Source organism: Equus asinus, chromosome 5 (genome assembly GCF_041296235.1).
Source record: "Equus asinus isolate D_3611 breed Donkey chromosome 5, EquAss-T2T_v2, whole genome shotgun sequence".
NCBI classification, from domain to species: Eukaryota; Metazoa; Chordata; class Mammalia; order Perissodactyla; family Equidae; genus Equus; species Equus asinus.
The window spans coordinates 38046208-38062686 of NC_091794.1; the positions used below are offsets into that span (position 1 = coordinate 38046208).

At 45.0% G+C, this 16479-nt stretch overlaps 1 protein-coding gene and 1 long non-coding RNA gene across 10 annotated transcripts in view; one reads left to right on the top strand and one right to left on the bottom strand.

Moving 5' to 3' along the window:
- Positions 1–2275, bottom strand: part of YEATS2 (YEATS domain containing 2) — a 100237-nt gene extending 97962 nt beyond the window's left edge. For 7 of the 8 annotated variants that reach the window (XM_070509337.1, XM_044771168.2, XM_044771164.2 and 4 more), the window contains exon 1: positions 2062–2275. The gene's annotated coding sequence lies outside the window, so the exon portion shown is untranslated. Of the gene's footprint in view, positions 1–1522; positions 1902–2061 lie in introns of those variants that run through there. The other variant, XM_070509333.1, reaches the window with a different exon arrangement.
- LOC123285433 (uncharacterized) lies at positions 1993–3005 on the top strand. Of its 2 annotated transcripts, none has more exons than XR_011503264.1 (3): positions 1993–2123; positions 2492–2573; positions 2667–3005. It is a non-coding gene; the product is annotated as an uncharacterized lncRNA (long non-coding RNA). The 2 variants fall into 2 exon arrangements; XR_011503265.1 differs by having other exon boundaries at positions 2492–2561.
- Positions 3006–16479: the final 13474 nt, after the last annotated feature.

A 16479-nucleotide genomic window follows, 5' to 3' on the forward strand; every position in this document is an offset into this window, starting at 1 on the left:
AAATAAAAAGATGCACAGAGGATCAGAACAGAAATTTACAAATGGCCAATGAATGTGAAAAATGTTCAAACATACTAGTAATCAAGGAAAGAGAAGTTAAGATAACCATTTTTCATCTATCAAATTTAGTTGGGGGCAGATGGAAATAAGGTGTCTTGCAGAAGGGGCACTTTTTTCTAAATCACACTCATTGTTGTCCCATTCAATTATTCCAATCTGGTTTCCACCTCCTACTTGTAGAACTCTGAATAGTAACACCAATGACCAAAACTAATAACAACCGCATTGCCAAATCCAACTGAGCATCTCACTAAACATCTCAGAAGAACTAATGGACCAATTCTCCATCTTCCAGAAACTTCTCTCTCTTGGCTTCCACGACACCAATTTTTTCTCCTACCTCACTGGCTGTTTCTTCTGTCCTGTACTCAACCTTCTTCCTCTACTAGACCTCAAAATACTCGAGGATCTGAGCCCTGATTTTTCACTTCTCTATCTGTACTCTCCCCCTAAGTGATCACATATAGTCCCATAACCTTCATTATCATTTATATATTGAGTATTCCAAATTTTATCTCCAGTTCTAGGCTTTCTCTTCCATGAGTCCAAACCTCATGAGTACATCCAACTCCCTCCTCAACATATCTACTTCATAACAAATATGTATCTCAAATTAAAAACAGAACCCATTCCTTTCCCACCTCAAATTTCTCTCTTCCATCCTTCACTTTCTCCCTAAATGCCACCATCTACTGATAGGTGCTCAAAACAAATATCAAAAAGCAAAGAGTTCTCCCTTCCCCTCACCAATCCACTTCCAAGTCTGTTCTTTCAACCTCCAAAATATTTTTTAATGTTTCTACTCTTCTCCATCTCCACTGCCACAGACCTAGCCCAGGCATTGCAAACAACACCCTAACTGATCTCCCAGCTTCCACTCTTGCCCTGTTCCTCCACAAAGCAGCCAAATTATGCTACTGGCCTTCTTAAAATCTTCAAAAGATTCTCATAAAAACGCAACTCCTAGTCAGGGCATCATCTGCTCCCATCTTTGAAAGAATATACACAACCAAAAACATACACTCAATGATATCTCTAGGCAGTAAAACTACCAGGACTGTATTTTTAAATTTTTCTATGATGAATACTTGCTATTTGCTTATTAGGAAAGAGGAAATGATATTGCTGAATGCTACATAATATTACATGTTATGAGAAAACATGTTAACCAGAAAAGGGAATACAAAACTGTAGGTAACCCCTAATTGTAACCGTTATAAGCTTTTATTTAGCAAACATATCAAAACTCTAAGAATGATGTGTCAGGGCTGAAGGATTACTGGTGATATTTTCCTCCTCTACTTTCTGTTTTTTAACATAATTACATTCATAATAGAAAAAAAAAAGGTTAGGATATAAACCTCACTGTCTTCTGCAATCTGGCCACAACCCACCCAACCAGCCTTTCTTCCAAGAACTCACTTTCCCAAGCTTTCCATTCCAACCCCACACAGTCTCGCACCTCTGGCGCTGTAACTCGGGCACCATCCCTGGAATATCCTCCAGTCCTTCTAAATCCTACTCATCCTTCACCGGGGAGAGGGACGGGAGGGATGGAGACAAGCTGGAGGGAGATTCCAGGATTCTTGGGGGTAAATTCACAGCTTGCTGGTGCTGGGGCCAAATCTCGTCTTCAAGGGGTGGCACAGGCCACTAAACATGCTAAAAGCTCCGGGCACTTGGGCTTAATTAAGGGACCCCATCCCCTCAGAGAGCGCTGCGCCCCCTAGAGAAGGACTCTTACCCCCTACCCCCCCAATTCCGGGTTCCAGCTTCGGAGACCGCACTGACACGCACATTCAGGGGGCACCCAGCCGCCGGCGCCGGCGCCTCCCCTCTCCGCAGTCCCCGGCTCCCCGCTCCCGCCCCTCGGCAGGGGGCCCGCGCGCCGGCGCCGTGGGGGAGGGGCGCGCACGTGCCCGCGCCGCCCCCGCCCAGACAATGCCCCGGAGAGCAGCGCGCACGCCCGGCCGGTCCCCTCCCGCTCGCGCCAACACTCACCCGTTCCCCGGTCTCCGGCAGAAGCGCAGGCCCCGCTGGGCGCCGCGAGAGGGTACGGGCAGGTGAGGGAGCGGGCGCAGCCCGCGGAGCTGCCCAGCCGCGAGGCCCCAGCGACCCCGGAGCCCGCGGAAGCACACGGCTCGGCAGAGCCCGCCCGGCCCGCTCGCCCCTCACGTCAGCGGCAGGGGCGGGGCCGGGCGCGCGCGGCGTCAGCAGCGGCGGAAACGGGGGCGCGCGCGCGGCCCGGGGGCGGAGCTCGCAGGGCTGTGGGCGGGGCCTGGGCCGGGGCACAGGTTGGTGCCGGGGCCCAGGCCGGGGCGGGGGCTGGCTCTGACCCAGACACCGACCCTCGCGCGCGCTGCGGCGCTGTCTGGGGAGTGTGTGCATCGGTGCTGACGGAGGCACCATCATTTATCAATTTCCTCTTTAGAAGAAGAGGCGAGTTCCAGCTCCAAGTTTGACAGAATATTCATGCTGCCTGCATTTATGAAGCTTCTCCAGTAATAACAACAGTAGCTATGATTTTTGTGTGTCATCTTGTACCAAGCTTTGTGCTAGGTGCTGGGAGTACAGATAACAATCGTTATTACTAACCTGTTTTACAGATGCAGAAACTGAGGCTTGCAAAGATTGGGACTTATCTACGTCGCACAGCTAGTGAGTGACAATCCACCAAGTCCAGTTTTCCTCCTAAATATCTCTTGAGCCCACCCTTCCCTTTTCTTCTCCCTGTGCCACCCTGCCCGAGACTGCTGTGGCCTCCCGACTGGTCTCCAGGGATCATTCTGTTCTCACTATGCAAAGATTTACCACCGGAGCTGGATGACAGCTTTTAGAGGGGATTCACTTTATAATTTTTTTGTACTTTACATGTATGGTATCAATTTTTTGGATGTATTTAATGCTTAATAAAAATGTTTTAAAGGATTTATTCCTTTATCTCCAATAGCAAGTGGAGTGCGTTGCACATAGTATGTACTCAAAAAGTATTTGTTGAATGAATGAATAGTAGGGCCAGGAACTGACTCCACAGCCCTGCATAAGAAGGAAATAGAGGGATTTATAATATGTCACCTTTGGCCTCCTGACCTTAAGGTCTATTGGAGGTAAAGACAGATTAATAATATTTGTTAATCTAATTTTTATTGCATTTCCGTTCTGTGTTCTGGCACTATGTGCCAAGCCCTGTGGTAGGCACTGAGGATCAGAAATGAACAGAACAGTGCTGCCTTTGTGACGTTTACAGTCAATCTTATCTGAAAGTCCAGGAAAGGCCTCCCTGAGCCTTCAGCTAAGACCCAAAGAAAGAATAGGAATTGGAGAGATAAAAATAAATTTCATGGAAAAAGAGGCAGCATAAGAGGTCATCATGAGTGTGTCAATGTTCCCCTACTTTTGGGGCCTAACCCTGAGGCAGAGGCATAGAAGAATCTAGCTAAGTGGAGCGGGCAGGAGAAGTCCACTTCCCCTTGGAAGGCTGCCGGATTCTGGCAGGATGTCTCTCATTGAGCCGGGCTCAGGAGCAGACAGCAGCACTGGGCAAGGAGAGGAGTCTGAGCTGATGCTGCTGGCTGTCCACAACTTGCAGAGGGTGTGCTAGAAACCCAGACTTCTCTGTGTGCTCCCTGCCAGGCAAGCAGAAAGTAGCATGGTTGAGAGCCGTGGACGGAGCATTTGGCACTGTGCCAGGGGCCAGACCCTAAACCAGAGGCAGTGGTGGACTGATTGGCAGGGAATGACTAGAGAATGTGGCTAAGGTTTCAAGGATGGGCAGAGCTGAAGACCTCAGCAGGAGCTGAAGTGCTCCCAAGTCAGCCGGCAGCAGCGAGAGGGACAGGATGGAGGAGTGGGGGTGGGAAGGTGAGACATCAGATTCTCAAAGTGGTGAAGCAACAGATCATGAGCTTGCCAGCGAACAACCTCAGCACCTGATCCCAGCAGGGCCACGGGGACCAGGAGTGACTGGGGAGCACAGGCCAGTGAGGACCCAGGCTACAGCTCTGCACACAGATCTGAGACCCCTCTGGCCACTGCCTTGAAGCCTCCCTTTGATCCCACAGGCCATCTTGAGAAGAGGGAGGAGGGGAAAGTTCTGACAGGAATGCAACTTTGAATTTTTAAATATTTTTAAATATTTTTGAATATTTACCCAAAATGAGACTGTTTGAGACCAGATAACTTTCACTGGCAAGTTTAAGTTTAGCCCATTCTGCAAAAGGAATGAGAGCCCATGAGAAAGTTTGCATCATTTAAAGAGGCATAACATAGCTATAGATTTTTATACATATGTAAGCGGTGTGTACTTTTCAATAACAGAGACAGGCTCTAGGAAGGCAATGGGCAGGGTGCTAAGAAAGCACAACACAGGGGGACCAAATCTAATGTGGAGGTAGAAAAGCCCTCCCTGAAAAAATATTAAGTGGAACCTGAAGGGAGTGAGAGCTGCTGGGGCACGATAAAGCCCAAGACCGAGTAACAGAAGCCCAGGGTCACTGAAGCAGGAGCAGCATGGTCGGGGTTGGGGTGGGGCTGAGAGTAAGGCAAGAGGAAGGTCACACAGGGAGGTGGCGTTAAGATTTTGATCTTTACCGTAAAAACAACAGGAAGTCATCAAAGGTTTTTAAGCAGAAGAGTAAGGAATTCAATTTGCCCTTTATAAAAGATCACTTATGTGGGCAAATGGGTGGGGAACGCCTGGAAGGGTGTGTGAACCAAGCAGCAGCCAGACAGTCAGAAAGCCACTTGAGTGGCTCAGGTGAAAAATGAGGGTGGCTTACGCTGGGCAGTGGAGACGGAGGGAAGTGGAAAGAATCAAGAATTGTGGAGAAGATGCCCAGAGGCTTGATAATGAACTAGGAGAGGACTGAGGAGGAAAGGGAAGGGGACTAGCCCCTGCTAAGTCTAACCACACGAAACAGCACGTAAGAAAAAGCTGCCCCAGCCTTCCAGTAGATGCTGCCTGCCCGAGGCTGGGGCACACAGCTGGGGGCTGGATTTCAGGCCCCTCCTTGGCCAGCCCTCCTCAGGCAGCATTCACCTGCACACCCACTGGTGGTGGGCCTGCAAGGAGATCAGGAGGGAGAAGTACGGAGGGTGACTCCCAGGTTTCTTGCATTGGCAAACGGTGGATGGTGGTGCCATTTACTGAGAGGAGGGAGACTGAAGGAAAGACAGATTTTGTATCTTGGGGGATGGGTGAATCAGGAATTCCCTTTGGCACATTTTAAGTTTGAGGCATCCACCCAAGGAGATTAAACGGGCATCTGTACGGGTGGTTCTGAGGCTCAGAGGAGAACTGATGGGTGGCATTGCCCACACACCGTTGTCAACAGGAGTTTGTGAGAGCTGGCAAGATTGCAGTGGAAGATAGTACAGTTCAGAGGGGTGGCACAGTCACAGCCTACAATGTCACCCTTTGCTTTAAACAAGCCAATACTCCAAACGTTGAGAAATTTCACATACTAACCTGGATTTCTCCTTCTATGAAAAATCAAAAACTGTGTAACCTGGACCCACATTGCTATAATTAGATATTAGTTAATACTGTGTACCAGGCAGTCTTCCAAGCACTTTACGAATTTAATCTAAGTAACAACTTTCCTGTTGTTATTCAGACTTTAAGGAAGACAAAACTGAATCACAGAAAAGTTGAGTGACTTTTCAGACAGCTGAAAAGTGGTAGAGCTGGGTTGCAGACTCAGGCGGTCTGAGCATTGAGTCTGAGAGCTTAGCTGTCACACCGTGGATGCCTCTGGAAAGCTACAGTCCCATTTAGAGAAGCCTAAGGCCTTCGGCAGAGGGTCCCACAACTCCCTGTTGTTTTCCCTACTCCTCCATCCTAGTCAGCATTAGTTGCTTTTTATGGTTTTACTCATGCTGCTGTTGCCTCATGTTAGAGAGTTATTTCTTTATATCCATGCCTCTACCAAGTAGAAAATAGAAAATATTAAATTGAGACATCTAACTTTTTTCTCTTTTTTCTTTTTTTGTGAGGAAGATTGGCCCTGAGCTGACATCTGTGGCAGTCTTCCCCTATTTTATGTGGGATGCTGCCACAGCATGGCTTGACGAGTGGTGTTAGGTCTGCGCCTGAGATCTGAACCTGTGAACCCCAGGCTGCCAAAGAGGAGCCCATGAACTTAACCACTATACCACCAGGCTGGCCCCACGACATCTAACTTCTACAGGTAAGAATTTAAAAATTATTTATTTGTGGGGGGTGGGCACAAAGGGTGAAGTGGTGCACCTACAACACGAATGACAAACATTAATGTACAACTGAAATTTCACAAGATTGTAACCTGTCATTAACTCAATAAAAAAAATTATTTATTTGTGAAATTTCTGTTTGTGGCTTATCTGGTCAGATAAAATTGGTAAAAACAGGTTAGTATTTAGATTAAATATGTATGAGAAACTGTTAACTACATTTCTGTGCTGCTGAGACAATCATACTTCTGAGATGATCTGTCATTCCCAAGTATATGAGATTAAAATGACCCAGAGATGGGGCCGGCCCCGGGGTGCAGCAGTTAGGTTCACATGTTCCACTTCAGTGGCCCAGGGTTTGCAGGTTAGGTTCCTGGGTGCGGATGTGGCACAGCTTGGCAAGCCATGCTGTGGTAGGTGTCCCACATATAAAGTAGAGGAAGATAGGCATGGATGTTAGCTCAGGGCCAGTCTTCCTCAGTAAAAAGAGGATTGGCAGCGGATGTTAGCTTAGGGCTAATCTTCCTCAAAAGGAAAAAAAAGGAAAAAAAAATGACACAGAGAAAAGGCAGCTGAAATGTGCAATAACTTTTTAATTTCAGACAGTTTTACCTAGATAAGGTCGATCTCCTCAGACTAAGGTTGGGGAGACTTTAACAATATGCTTAACCTTGGTTTCAAGTCTTGGGGAAAAAAATACAGTTTAGTCAGTTTGGGGTCTTTTCTTACAGACTCTTAACTGGGAAAGGGGATGGGGTGGATTAGATTGCTCATCAGTCCCTTCCTTAGTAAAAGTGTGGGAGGAGGGAGGCAGGGTGGATGTTAAATGTACAATATTAATGAAAGGAAAAGCAGCTATTAGTGAAGTTAGTCAAGAAAGTTCCAGGGGCGGGCCCCATGGCCGAGTGGTTAAGTTCACCTACTCCGCTTTGGCGGCGCAGGGTTTCGCCAGTTCAGATCCTGGGTGCAGACATGGCACCGCTCATCAGGCGATGCTGAAGCAGCATCCCACATGCCACAACTAGAAGGACCCACAGCTAAAATATACAACTATGTACTGGGGGGATCTGGGGAGAAAAAACAGAAAAAAAAATGACAAAAAAAAGAGAAAGTTCCAGGAGTGTCGACACTGACCCAGGAAAAGGAGCTGGTGACTGAGGGGACCTCACTCCCAGAGCTGCTGCCAAGCAGCGTCTTGCAGGGCTCCAGTGGAGAGGGGCGGGGGGCAGACTGAAAGCAGCACTGAGAGAAACGAGGAAAGCCTGAGAAGGGTGGTGAGCCCAAAGCTCTGCCTGAGAGGAGGAGCGGGGAGCTGGTTCAGATGGAAAATTATTGCTGAATTCTGGCCCAGAGATCCCCAGGCCCGAGGAATCCTGCCTCCTCCCTGGGGAGACCTACCACCCTTCCTAAGATTAACAGGAGTGGGACCCCTGGAGCCCTTAGGTGATGAGGTTCCCCTACCAGGATGCAGATGCTAATTAGACTTGTAAAATGAGAACCTCACTTAATTTACAGCCCCAAGCAAACTGTTAAGTAGTTAGTGCCTGGGAATAACACTCAGGCAGTTAAAAATAAAGATTTGTCCCCAACCAGGTCCCAAGAAGAAACCAAATGTCTGGTTGGCCTATTTGGATTTTGGCAAAACTACACGCTACCCTTGTAGATCTTACTGGACCCTATCATAACCCAAAGGGAGCCATGTGTTGTGCTTTTCCTCCATGTGGATTGTGCGGTCGCCACAGAATGCGAACTTTGGGAATGGGGGAGATGATGCCAGACATGTTTTCATTCATGGAAAAAAAAAAGGGATATTTGCCCTGAAAGGAAATTTTCTATGGCTGGAACTAGTTGGGTTCTCTCTGTTTGTTTTATATAAAAACAAAGCCTCTAGATGTGGAGAAATTGGAACTCTCATAGATTGCTGGAGGGAATACAAAAGGACGTAGCCGCTTTCGCGAACAGCTTGGCAGTTCCTCAAAGTTTAAACACAGAGTTACCATATGACCCTAGGCAAATACCCGAGAGATGAAAGTGTATGTCCAGGCAAAATTTGTACATGGTTTGTTCATAGCAAAAATATGTATCTCCGGCCAGCCCTGGTGGCCTAGTGGTTAAATTCAGCACACTCTGCTTCAGAAGCCCAGGTTCAGTTCCTGGGCGTCGACCTACACCCTTCATCTGTTAGTGGCCATGCTGTCCCAGTGACTCACATACAAAAAGAGGAAGATTGGCAACAGATGTTAGCTCACAGCGAATCTTCCTCAGCAAAAAGAGGAAGATTGGCAATAGATGTTAGCTCAGGGCAAAATCTTCCTCAGCAAAAAAACAAAAACAAAAAAAGTGTATCTCAATAAAGTTGTTTTTTAAAAAAAGCCTCTAGGCAGAAGCTAAAAATATCTTAAAATTACTTTTAAAGGTAAGACAAATATAAAATTTCAGCTGTGATATGAGCTGGTACTAGTGGAATCTAGACAACGTAAAAATGGGAACATCCAAAAATAGTTCTACTTAAACTTCTGGGTCAACTTTTTAAAGACTGAAGACTTCTGATTTTAATTTGATTATATTTCCTTAGATCTTTAATCAGCTCTTATGTTTCGGATTAATGCAACACTGAGATATTTTCATTTGTCACTTACTGTTTTTAATTTGGACTTTCACACTACAGCTCTCTGTTATGAAAGATAATGACACTAGTGGGGATCTTATTTATCTGTTGACAGAATTTTTAATATCCTTTAATATCCTTGATGGTTTTACTTGTATTATCCTCTGCCAGCTTTTATCATGATCTTTTCCTGGCTTCCTATTTTTATGGCTCATCCGTTCTGGAAACACCCCCAAATGCCCTTAGTCAAGAGGTATAGTCCTGACTGTAAATAGCCCTCATTCCCAAACATATGAAGAGGCCTCTGGTGGCCTTGACTGAGCCAAAATGAATAATGTTGCATGTATCAGGGAATCGATTACAGCCCAGGGTGCTATCCTCTTGACCCTGACGTTACAAGTCTTATTCTGCCTTCACGATAGGACCACCAATGGCAGATTGTGGGACATTATCCCTGTATCAGATCTCACATTCCTCCAATTCAAGTGAACAAGGGGATTTTAGGTAGAAGAGTTCTGTTCTATAAACTGACCTTGGCAGTGAGACATACCACATGTGAATAACTTTTGTTTCTCCAAACATTGCCAAACTTTCTTCCTTTATATAACCATTATGTTTCTCTTTCTATGCTTATAAAATGCCATGTTTGTATGTTCAGAGTAAATTCATCCAGGTTTGGTGTTCCCCAGCTGAGCAGCAGATAATGTCAGGACAGTCATAAATGTGCCTAGAGAAGAATTATTTACATTTATAAAAGGAACAAAACGAGGAGGAACTGTTAGGGAATTTTCCTTGCTGCTTCATATTCTATTTGCTGTCGATAAGACCAAGCAGAGAATTTGAGTAGTCAGAGTTTGTGTGTAGAATGAATTTGAGTCTTCATGGCCCAAAATGCAGGCAGTCTATTTTAAAGTAAAAAAAAAAAAATTGTAATATTGGGTATGATAGTGGGGGAAGCAGATATTTTTTCAATCCTTAATTGTATATTGTTTTTACAGTGTTGACATTTATATTTTGTGTAAAAGTTTTATTTATGCAACAACATAGGGATAAGAAGCTGGGTCTGTCCTCTCTCCCTTCCACTACCCCCCTCTCTCCTTCTTGTAACTCTCTCCTTTTAGATGTAGCGTACACAGTAGCTTGGCAGACTTCACATCCATTCCCAGCCGTTTCTCCTCTGCCTTCTTCCAAAGAAGCTGGAAAGTTAAACACTCAATTTCCTACACTCACTTGCAGCCAGGAGTGACCATATGATTCAGTTCTAGTCAAGAAGATGAAACCACAATTTTGATGAATCAAAAAAGAGACTTCCAAAGAAGGGAGAGTTCTAGCTAGTCCTGCCCCTGCCCCTCGGTCCCCTTCTTCCTACCTTGAATTTGGGTGTTGTCGATGCAAATAATCCATAACCAATCTATAAATGAAAATTGGGGTGAGTTTATTCTGAGCCAAAATGTGAAGACTAGCTTAGCCCAGGGGCTTCAATCCCCAAGGAAGGAAGGGCACCAAAGAAGTGGGGGTGTACAGAGTGGTGATGTACCATCAAAGAGCATGTTTCACATATAATTGAAATGTCCTGTAGGGGAGGAAGACATTTCCTCTACCCGCTCTGGGTCCTTCTGGCCAGAAAATGAATTAAATTCACATGAGACAGAATAACAGGAGAAAATTAAACAAAGCTTTATACCATTGACAAATAAAAATGACAAGCAATAGGATATATTGGAGTATATGAGGAAGCCATTTGGTGTAAACCTAATTCGGCCTGACCTTGTCTTTCCAAAAGGGCCTGACCGAGGCCGTTGAGCATGCATTCTATATCTGCTTAGACATTTCCTATGGCAAGAACAAAGGCCCTTGAGATAAGGTGAAACTTCCCTCCCCCTCCCAATGTTGGCATTTCCTTAAAGATTAAGCATCTTTCCTTAGGCTAGGAACTGATTGCGGTGCTCACCTGTGACCACCCAGCTTGAGACAACAGACCTGCTACTCTGCTGTGTTCACTGAGATGGCAGACCTATCTGCTGTTTCCATCAATTGCTGTGCCGACAGAGCAGTCTCGCAACTATTGTAAAAGGGACATGTCAATCATATGTGAAACACCCTCTTTCAGGGTATATAACCATCCTGTATACCCCCACTTCTTTGGAGTGCTCTGTTCCTTTGTGGAAAGACTCTCCTGGGCCATGGTCCTCAGATTTTACCTCAGAATAAACTCACCCAAATTTTCATTTACAGATTGGTTATGGATTATTTTCATCGACACCATGGATATATGGGAGAGGCTCAGGCAAACTGAGCAACTCAGCCAACTGGCCGAGGCTACCTGTTTAAGTATCTTCAGCTACAGACAAGGAAGACGTTTGGGGTAGTGGTTTGGTTCTTCAAAGGGGAGGAAGGCAACCCACATAGAAATGGAAAAGCAAATGTTTGGTAAATAGAACTTTGATAAGAGTGGGCTTAGCAAGGATCCTCCCAGTCTACAGAACCAAAGTTAACTATGGTCATGGCCTGTCCTGGGGACAAGCCTTTACTTGAAATTTCTTTTAGGCAGTTAGGGGGGAAAGGTCAAACGTTCTTGCTGAGTCTGAGCCTTTATTGTCTTCAGCTCGAAATAGTCCGCATACCAGAGTGGCACATCTTGGGGCGGCCTGCCCTGAACCCCATCAGTCCCCTTTTACAACAGTCATGACACTGCTCTATTGGCACAGTGATTGATGGACACAGCAGGTAGTAGGTCTGTTGTCTCAAGCTGGGTGGTCACAGGTGAGCACAGCAATCAGTTCCTAGCCTAGAGAAAGATGCTTATCCTTAAGGAAATGCCAGTGTAGGGGAAGTTGCACCTTTATCTTAAGGCCATTTGTTCTTATCTGTGGGACATAGCAAATGTTTAAAGCAGATATGCAGTGCATGCTCAACGGCCATGTCAAGCCCTTTTGGTAAAACAAAGTCAGGCTGAATTAGGTTTACACCAAATGGCTTCCTCATATTCTCCAGTATATCCTATTGCTTGCCATTTATTTGTCGATGTGATGCCTGAAGGTACAGTTGCCATCACCCAACCATGAGATTACAAGCCAACACCTTAAAAATGGCAGGCAGAACAAAGGCAGGAGCCTAGGTCTTTAATGATGGTATCAAGTCTTTGTACCAGGCCTGGACTGCCAACTTGCTATGTAAGAAAGATATCATTTATTCGTTTAAACAACTTGTGGCCAGGCTGTCTGTTATTTGCAGCCAAACGCCTTCCTATATAACTCATGAGATTTCTTCAATGTGTTCCTTTCCTTATTCTCTGCAACTTCTCTGACAGTTCTTTCTCAACATCTACCCCAGGCTCCTCATTCTCTGCCTGTGCCTACATACTGAGGTGTGGGGGATCAGAATGGGCCACCTCAAAATATGTCTCTTTGCCTTCATAGAACCAAAGACTCTGAAAGAAACTTTGACCTCCCCCCAATTGCCTAAAAGAATTTAAGATAAAAGGCCTGTCTCCAAGACAGGCCATCATCATAGATAACTCTGGGTATCCCTAGACTGTGAGGGTCCTTGCTAAACCCATTCTTATCTACGAAACATTTGCTTTTCCATTTCCATTTGAATTGCCTTCCTCCCCTTTGAAGTCCCTAACCACTACCCCCAATACTTTCCTTTGCCTTTAGCGGAAGATGATATTTAAGCTGGCAGCTTGGCTATTTTGCTGAGTTGATCAATTTTCCCAAGTCCCACGTATACATGTTATAAAGCTTTGTTTGATTTTCTCCTGTGATTCTGTCTTATGGTAATTGAATTCATAGCCCAGTCAGAAGGACCTAGAGGGTAGAGGATTTGTCGTGCTCTGCTACAGGGGTTTCTATGTCTTCTATCCTTGATCTGTTCTCATTTCTTGAATACTTTTCTCCATGTGCACAGCTTAACTGCCTCATACATACCAATGAGTTCCAAATCTATACCATGAATTTGGGCCTCCATCCTGAATCTGGACCATTCTTTTCAAGTGCCTTTAAGACATTCCCCTTTGCCTGGCCATGAAGCAAATTCAGCCTACCCACAGTCAAACTCATTTTTTTCCCATACAAAGCTAACTTCTCCTCCTTTCTTACCTATTTTCATTAGCAGTTTCACCACCCACTCAGCTATCTGAGACAGAAACTTTGGAATCTTCCACTCCACATTTACCTTCACTGATCACATCCAATTAGTCTCCAGGTGTTACTGAGTCCGTCTGCTAAATTCTTCTTAGGTCAGCTCTCTCTCCTCTCAGCTTTGCCCTCGTCCAGGTGCCTACCCTCTCTTACCTGGATTCCTGCCCTCCCCTCCTAATTGGTAGTGCTGCCTCCCTCCTCTCCCCTCTAATGCATCTCAACTACCAGGGTTACTTTTCTATAATACAAATCTGATCACCTCTCTCTACTCTGTAAAACACCATCCAGTGCCCTGCTCCCTTTGCCTACGGCCGTGGTTCTCAAATTTTACTGTGCATCAGCATTACCTGAAGGGCTCGTTCAAACACAGATTGCTAGGCTCCTCTCCAGAGTTTCCGGTTCAGTAGGTCTGGGGTGGGTCCTAAAATCTGAACTTCCAACAAGTTTGGGGATGATGCTGTTCAGGGACCACATTTTGAGAACCACTGGCCGAGGCTAAAATTAAAATGCTTTAGCAGCAGGTTTAAGGTCATTTACAGTCTCCCTACTCAGTTTCTAGTTGCTGCTCACCACAATCCTAAAGTTATTTCCAAGGTCACCTTCCACTTTTATGGGAAGCCAAGGTCTTGACTCACTCTCCTCCCCCTACCTAGAACACATGCCCCGCTTCTCATTCCTGGCAAACTCCATACCAATTTTTCAAGGAAAGTCCAGCTCCCACTTTCCTTTCTCCTGAAGAATTAATTTACTGCTTCCTCCTGTACATTCCTTTGACATTTCCTTTGGCACTTTGTGCGTAGGGTACTTTAAGTCTTGCTACTGAAACTTTGGTCCTCAAACAACCATAGGGACATCATCTGGGAGCTTGTTAGAAATGCAGAATCTCAGGCCTCACCCCAGACCTACTGGATTAGAATCTGCAATTTAGCAGGATCTCCAGGTGATTCCTGTGCATACTCAAGTGCGGGGCCTCATGCTAGGCGTTGTGATAGATGCTTTGATGACAATATTTCCTTTGATTCCTTCCACAGCCCCACAGCTCATTATTGTTGTCCACAATTTATAAATGAGGAAGTGGAGGCTGTTAGTAACAGAGTTGGGATTTTAAACCCAGGGCCATCTGGCTTTAAAAATCTGTGGTTGCTCTGCTATACCGATTGTCTCTCTATTACAGTTCTCCACACGTAGCATTGTAACGATCCATCCATAAGTCAGTGTCCCTATTCCTGTAAGGAAATGCTGAGCAGGGCAAAGCTCTATTGTCTCTAGACTTCAGAGATGGAAACTGCCCACTGGAAACAAGGAAGAAGCTTTGTCCTTGCTCACTGTCAACTCCAGTTCTGATAGCAACTTTGGATAGGATAGGCTTCTTGAAGGAAAAAGTTTATGTGAGTTTAAAAGATAAAACAGCTTTATTGAGATACAATTCATACACCGTAAAATTAACCTATTTAAAGGGTACAATTCAATGGTTTTTTGTATATTCACAGAATTGTGCAATCATCACCACAATCAATTTGAAAACATTTCATCACCCCCAAAACAGACAGCATACCCATCAGCAGTCACTCTCCACTTTCCCCCAGCCCCTCCAACTCTAGCAACCACCAAACTACCTTCTATTGCTATAGATTTCCCTATTCTGGATGCTTCATATAAATGGAATCATACAATAAGTGGCCTTTTGTGACTGGCCTCTTTCACTTAGCATCATGTTTTTAAAATTCAGCTATGTTGGAGCATGTATCAGTGCCCTGCTCCTTTTTATTGCTGAAGAAATTCTATTGGATGATATACCACTTTTTATTGATCCATTCATCCGTTGATAGACATTTGAGTTGCTTTCACCTTTTGGCTTTTATACATAATGCTGTTATGAACATTGATGTAGAAGTTTTGTATAGACATATATTTCATTTCTCTTGGTTATACACCTAGGATTGGAATTGCTGGGTCGTATGGTAACTCTGTGTTTAATTTTTTTGAAGAACTGCCAGACTATTTTCCAAAGCAGCTGTAGCATTTTAAATTCTCAGCAGCAGTATATAAGGATTCCATTTTCTCCACATCCTTGCCAACATTTCTTATTATCTGGTCTTTTGATTATACCATCCTAGTGGGTATGAAGTGATATCTTATTGTGATTTTGATTTGTATTTCCCTAATAATTAATGATGTTGAGCAGCTTTTCAAGCACTTATTAGCCATTCATCTATCTTCTTTGGAGAAATGTCTACTCAGATCTTTTGTCCATTTTCTTTTTTTTTTTTTAAAGGAAGATTAGCCCTGAGCTAACGGCTGCCAATCCTCCTCTTTTTGCTGAGGAAGGCTGGCCCTGAGCTAACATCCGTGCCCATCTTTCTCTACTTTATATGTGGGACGCCTACCACAGCATGGCTTGCCAAGCGATGCCATGTCTGTACCCAGGATCCAAACGGGCGAACCCCGGGCCGCCAAAGTGGAACGTGTGCACTTAACTACTGCACACCGGGCCGGCCCCTTTTGTCCATTTTTTAACTGGGTTATTTATTGTATTCTTTTATTGAGTTGTAAGAGTTCTGCATATGTTATGGGTTGAATTGTGTCCCCTGTCCCAAAAGATACGTTGGAGTCCTAACCCCCAATACTTCAGAATGTGACTTTATTTGGAGATAGAATCTTTACAGATGTAACCAAGTTAAACTGAGGTCCTAGGGTGGGCCCCGATCCATTATGACTGGTGTCCTTGTTAAAAGGGGAAAACTTGGACATAGAGAGACATGCACACAGGAAGAACACCATGTGCAGATGAAGACAGAGATCAGGGTGATGCAGCAGAAGCCAAGGAAGGCTAGAGATTGCCAGAAAACACCAGAAGCTAGATGAGAGGCACGGAACAGATTCTCCCTCCTAGCCCCCAGAAGAAATCAACCCTGCTGACACCTTGATCTCAGACTTCTATCCTCCAGACTGTGAGACAACACATTTCTGTTGTTTGAGCCACCCAGTCACTGGTACTTTATTCTTGCAATCCCAGGAAACTAGTACACTATTCTAGATACAGCTCCCTTATCAGATAACAGTAAATTCACGAATATTTTCTCCTATTCTGTGGGTGGCCTTTTCAGCTTCTTGATGCATCCTTTGATGCACAGAAGTTTTTAATTTTCATGAATCCAATTTAATTTTGACTCCTTTGCAGGATTAGTCTTTTGAGGCCAGTCTTTGAGGTTTGTTCTGATTGTGGGAGGAGTCTTCTTAGCTGTCTCTTTCCCTGGTTCTCACTGGTAAAGTAGCTGGGCTGCAATGTCATCTGTAATCTCCTGGAGCTACCAGCCTCCTCTGAATTGCCTACCACCGTGTTTTCAAGAGCTCCCTCAGGCTTGAATTTCCCCACACTCTGTTTAAAATAAAGTCAGTCAGCTTTACAGGCAGAGTTCTGGGCTGGGGGGGTAGCCTCTGGTTTGCTCAGCTTGCCTT